Below are 6,488 nucleotides of genomic sequence, written 5' to 3'. Positions count from 1 at the left end.
AAAATCTTAACACACACTATCACTTTTGGAAGCAGCATAGAGGGGCAGTCAACGGTAAAACACTGGTGAAACAGGTCAAAACTCTAGGCCAAAAACCCATTATTATTATCATCAGTGACAGTACCACAACTGTGCCCTTCAGAATTAATAATCGCTCCTAAGAAACTTTATTTGGCATCAGATGATGTGTTTAAGAGAAACACTCTGGGAGGTTTTGAATCAGTCTTGGTTTTTTGTTCGCCAAGTTACAGGAGAATTTTTAAAGTGGGGGGAAGGGAAGAAGGAAACGGACCAGGAAAAGAATTTAAGCCATCATCTATAAACCAACAAAGCACTGATAGTTCCAAACATTATGTCACAAACTAAAATGACTGATATAGGCTCCAGTGGTTTATAAAACCTATAAAAAGACTACACCAGCAAAGTCCCCATTTATCTGTAGAGTTCAGAAACTAAAACAAGGAATACTTTAGCTTAAAACCGTATCTCAAGAGAATCATACACTTCACATGAATAAAAATACACGAAACCAAACATTTTTAAAAGCTCCAATACCCAAAATATAAAGAAAAATATTAATCCAGAAGACTCAATCAATCCACGATAATCACAAAATGGCTGGGCAATCTCTATCTCCCTTCCACACTAACCATCCATCCCATGGAAGACCAAGGGAGATCAGACCTTCCAGACTTACCTTCCAGACCTTCCAGACACCTGGATGCTGCAAAATTCTATGGAGACTCCTTGTGGAACAGCAGTTTCCCATCTCTTGTGTCTCTCCCTATCACGATCATGATCATGCAGGAAGCAAGTCTAGCTGTGCTATTTCTTATCATTGTCTGTCACCCATCTGCAACATGGTATTGTACGGATAAGGAGAAAGTAGTTCCCTTTCCCCCAGAAGGTTGAGGCTCAGGTACAGGGTAATTCTCCTGTGCACACAGTCATTATTTAGGCCGACTCAGTGACTTCAACAGGCTTAATCATGTGATCAGGTTTGTTGCCAGCTGCGTAATGCTCCCACATCTGTAGATAGAGCCGCTCTAGGTCCACTGTGTATTGTTTGGTATTGAACAGAGGGCTAGATGTTCTCTGCTTCCAGACTTTGCCACGAATTTTCTTCAGGTATTCTAGATCAGTTCCCAGTTTCACAGCTATGTCTTCATATTCTTGACTATTTTTAGCAATAAGCTCAAGACAGCCTAAACAAGTGAGCTGGGAAGCTGCAACTCGGGAAGCAAGAGTCTCTCCTGGCATAGTCACCATGGGTGTCCCTGACCAAAGGACATCCATCCCTGTGGTGTGTCCATTACAGAGTGGAGTGTCCAAGCAGACATCAGCCAGCTGGCCTCTCCGAACATGTTCCTCTTTAGGAGCAACAGGTGAAAAAATGATACGGTTCTGGGGAAGGCCCATATTTTGTGCGTACTGTTGAATATTAGGCTCTCCTACTGCTGGAAAACGCAACAGCCACAGTACACTATTGGGAACACGCTTCAGAATGTTTGCCCACATCTGCAAAGTAGATGGGTCAATTTTATATAACTGATTGAAGTTACAGTACACAATGGCATCTTCCGGTAACCCGTACTGAGAACGTGTGGTTACAATAATGGTACGGGGAACCTCCTCTCCAGTGGCAGCCTTAATGTTGATCTGGGTAGTTGCCAGTCCATTGCTAAGACTGAATCCATTAATTGTTATCTGAATTTGTCCTCTGTTAATCATGTCAATAACTGCCTCTGCAATAGTATTCATAGGAATGACAGGCATATTAAGAGCTGTATTACTGCTGTCTGCGGTGTCTCCTCCCTCAGGACATTTCATCTTGACAATTTGCACATCTGGGAGACTATCAAGAAATGCTTTGAGGTCGATGCCATTCAGCACAATCCGATTGTCATAAATGTGCCCATTGGACTTAAAATCGATGACCGCTTTCTTCTTCAGGTGAGGGAACATATTAGCATGATCACCAATAAAGAAAGTATGGGGCATATAAGCCAGTTTCTCAGAATACTGCTCAGCAACTTCAGCAGGTGAAGTTTCCTGATCAGTGATGATATAATCCATGAAAAGCACGCCACTGGTCCCAGGGTAGCCCAGCCACATTGCCTGAATAGGAGCTGGCCTGAGAGCAAAGAGTTCATTTCGAGCACCCCTGGTATAACCATTCATATTTACAAGGATGTGTATACCATCTTGATGGATGCGATCAGCTGCTTTCCCGTTGCATGGAATCTGAGAAAGATCAACGAAATGATGGGCTTCTGCCATCACCTTCGCTCGGAAGTTTGTGCCATCATCTGGGCTCAGGGCATAACAGAATACCTCAAATTTATCAGGATTGTGCGTGCCTGGAATAGACTGCATAAGATGAGAAGTAGGATGATTCCCAAAGTCAGAACTCACGTATCCTACACGCAGTCGACCATCACTGAGCTTCAAGTCTTTTGGATGTTCGTACGGTGGTTTATGAAGGACACTGATCTCATCCAAGCAGAGGTTCCCATGGCTCTCAGCAATAGCCTTCCTGAAGCCATGAGAAAGAGGATAGAGCATACTATGATGAGGCTGCACAGAAGGCAACCTATTCTTCTCCAGCTGGTCAGCCACAATGCTGACCAACTTCTTCATTCGCTCATCATAGTCTGTCCAATCACACACAATCTGCAGGCAATGAGCCAAATCACAATAAGCGTCAGGAAAGTCAGGTTCAAGCTTCAGAGCAGTGCGATAAGAAGCAATTGCTTCTGGAATATTCCCTGAATACTTGTGAACGGAAGCCAGATTGCTGTGGGCATCCGCAAGTGCAGGGTTAATCTGAATGGCACGAGTATAACACTGCAAGGCTCCCTGAACATCCTGCATCTTCTTTAGAGTGTTTCCCATGTTACAGTAGGCATCAGCAAAGGTAGGACTGATTCGAACAGCCTCCTTATAATGCATCAGAGCTTCCTGCAGTTTTCCCTGCTGCTCCAATACACTTGCTAAATTTGAATGGGCAACAGCAAACTCTGGGAAGACTTCTAATGCTTTACGATACAAGCGAACTGCCTCTTCAATGTTTCCCTGGTCTCCTTTGATATTGGCTAGGTTATTCAGAGAGTCTGCATGGGTGGGGCACAGCCGCAGAGCTGTATTATAACAATCTTCTGCTTCGGCAACACGGCCCTTCTCTTCCAGAGCGTTGGCTAGGTTGCAGTAAGCATCAGGGAAATGTGGTTGCAATTCAATAGCTCGCCTGTAGGTGTCTATTGCCAGATCCATCAGGCCTTGCTCATAGTATACACAAGCCAGGTTGGCACGTACCACTGCATGATTTGGGCTCAAGCTTAGGGCACAAAGGTAAGCTGCCACAGCTCTGTCAAAAATCCGTGCCTCTTTCAAGACATTTCCTAAATTGATATAAGCATCCAGAAAATTGGGGTCAAGGGTGACAGCCTTTTCAAAGTGATGAATTGCAAGCCAAATCTCCCCTTGTGCATTGAAAACACAGCCAAGATTACTCCAAGCTACTGCAAAGTTCGGTTGCGTCTCCACTGCTTTCAAATAACATGCCTTGGCTCCTTCCAAGCGACCCAGGGCTTTCAGCAGGTTCCCCAGGTCACTGCGAACACAGTACAAATCAGGATTGCACTGAAGAGCAGAGACGTAAGCTTGTACTGCCCCTTGCATGTCGCCTGCTGCTACCAAAGCGGCTGCCAGGTTAATATAGCCATCGATGAAATCTGGTTTGAGATGCAATGCATGCCGGTAATGCTCCATTGCTTCCTGCAACTGCCCTCTTTCCTTGTACACATTCCCCAAATTCGAATAGGCTTCTGCCAGAAGAGGGTTCTGTTTAATTGCCAGAGTACTAAAGTGGGCAGATCTGTCCAGCCTTCGACACTGGAAGTGTAGAGATGAAAGTAATAAAAGTACTCCAGTATTGTCTGGCTCTTGTCTCCACAGCTGCATGCAGTGTCTCTCAGCTGCCTCAAAATCTCCTGCCTGATATTCTCGATGTGCCAACTCAGCTAACCCTTGGAAGGAAAGCATACGTTTCGTTGGTTCTGTGCTGTCGGCCACGTTGCCCAAAGAAGACGCCATCTGGAGCTTCTGGAGAGAGTGAGAAAAGGGGGTAATTGAGTCCCGCTGCCGCCACTACTGGCAAGAATGTTTCTAGAGGTAGCAAATACGAGGGCAGCAGCCGTACCACTGCTTTGGCAGGCTTAAGCGGCGGCAACAGTTACAGGCACCGAACCTTAGGAACTCTGGTTGGCCATCTACCTCTCACGCTCTTGAAATCTTAATTCTTAACCCTGCCCTCTTCCACCATTTTTCTCCTAATCAGGGAATAAAAATTACCTATACACTTGCCTTAGAAGAAATCAAAAGTCAGTAGTCCAAACACTTTTAAAATTTTTGTTTTCTGTCCAGTTGGAAAGGAAATACATGATTGACTTTACTTCATCATTCATATAGTCAATGTGGAAAACATTAGGGCCGTGTATTTCAATACAGTAAGATCAGAAAATTTTAAATTGGCCTTCCCAAACCACTAATAAGTAACCAACGTTGTATATAATGCTAAAATCTTAGAGACTGAATTTGATATTTTAAAAGTTCTGAAAGGATTAGCTAATTTCTCCTCATCATATTTCTCATGCCTCAAACCTGAGTATTACTTTTTAAAAAATAAATCTATTTATCTTTATTTATTTTTATTTTGGCTGCGTTGGGTCTTCAATGCTGCGTGCAGACTTTCTCTAGTTGCGGCGAGCGGGGGCTACTCCTTGTTGCGGTGCCCGGGCTTCTCATCACAGCAGCTTCTATTGTTGTTCCACAACTCTATGGGTTCCTTTTTAGGTCCTATGAAGAACCCTAGAAATTAGTTCATGGAATTATAAGTTTTTGCAAAATTGTCAAAAGTGAGATGTTTTAACTTCCATCAGGTAAGACCAGCGTCTCTTTCTTTGCCAATTTTCCTTCTATCATATTCCGCTATGTTGGATCATATTGGAATGGCCACAGGCTTTTTTGAAATCTGGCTAAGGAGATTTTCTTTTTTCTGTGGTACGCGGGCCTCTCACTGTTGTGGCCTCTCCCGTTGTGGAGCACAGGCTCTGGACGCACAGGCTCAGCGGCCATGGCTCACGGGCCTAGCCGCTCCGCGGCATGTGGGATCTTCCCGGACCGGGACACGAACCCGCGTCCCCTGCGTCGGCAGGTGGACTCTCAACCACTGCGCCACCAGGGAAGCCCTAAGGAGATGTTTTAAGTGAGGCTATTATGTGATTTTCAGACACCGCCGTATGTAATTGACTATATACTATCCCATTACAGGAATAACTTCCAGTACTCATACTGACTACTCTACTGACTTAACCTAGCACAAGACACAGAAGCATAAGGACAAAAACCACCTTACAATATAGCCATGTCTTGCACTTCACAGCTCTCAAAGCATGTGCGTTTGAAGAAGAAAAGAACAACTGAAAAGTACAAAACCAGAAGCTATTCTGTGGAAAATTATTTCAATCATCAGGCATGTGAAAGATAAGTCAAAGATTCAGTTCTCATCAATGCTTAGTCAAAACGGAAATTTTCTTCTGTCAAGAATATACTCCAGGGGCTTCCCTGATGGCGCAGTGGTTAAGAAGCCACCTGCCAATGCAGGGGACAAGGGTTCGAGCCCTGGTCCGGGAAGATCCCACATGCCACGGAGCAACTAAGCCGGTGTGCCACAACTACGGAACCTGTGCTCTAGAGCCCGTGAGCCACGACTATTGAGCCTGCGAGCCACAACTACTGAAGCCTCCGTGCCTAGCGCCCGTGCTCTGCAACAAGAGAAGCCACCGCAATGAGAAGCCTGTGCACCGCAACGAAGAGTGGCCCCCAGTCCCTGCAAGTAGAGAAAGCCTGCGCACAGCAACGAAGACCCAACACAGCCAAAAATAAATAAATAAATAAATAAATGAATATACGCCATCAACAATGTGTGTAATGGAATGGTGTGAGTGAGCATTTTATCAGAATCCCTGTAATGCACAAACCTATAGCAGTACTGAAATCAGTAATGCATTTATAATAGTAAATACTTATGAGGAAGTAATCCATAGAGGTTTTCTCAAAGTTAACAATGAAAATTAATGTGACATTATCAATAATAAATTGTGAAGCTGAAATAAACTTTTCTAAACTATTAATAACTAGAAGCAAATTCTAATCAACCATGTTACAAGAAATCTATGTCTAAAAACTACAAAGTTTATTTCTTAAAATTTTATTTCGAAAATACATAAACTGTCGTATGAGGAGGCAGTTAAAGAATATATATATATAATATAATATATATATATATAATATATATAATATATATAAGAGTGGGGGAAAAGTTTTATAGAGACACATCTGGCAGTAGTTAATTTTTAAATGTCATTTTTCTAGATTTTGTGACACCTATAGTATTGATATTTGAAAGCATTTAAAAAATTGTAATT

The sequence above is a fragment of the Delphinapterus leucas genome, unplaced genomic scaffold, assembly GCF_059928025.1.
Source record: "Delphinapterus leucas isolate spDelLeu-1000000601 "Yukka" unplaced genomic scaffold, BTC_Dleu_Yukka2 spDelLeu_asBTCV2_sq40, whole genome shotgun sequence".
NCBI classification, from domain to species: domain Eukaryota; kingdom Metazoa; phylum Chordata; class Mammalia; order Artiodactyla; family Monodontidae; genus Delphinapterus; species Delphinapterus leucas.
This window is presented reverse-complemented; position numbering follows the sequence as displayed.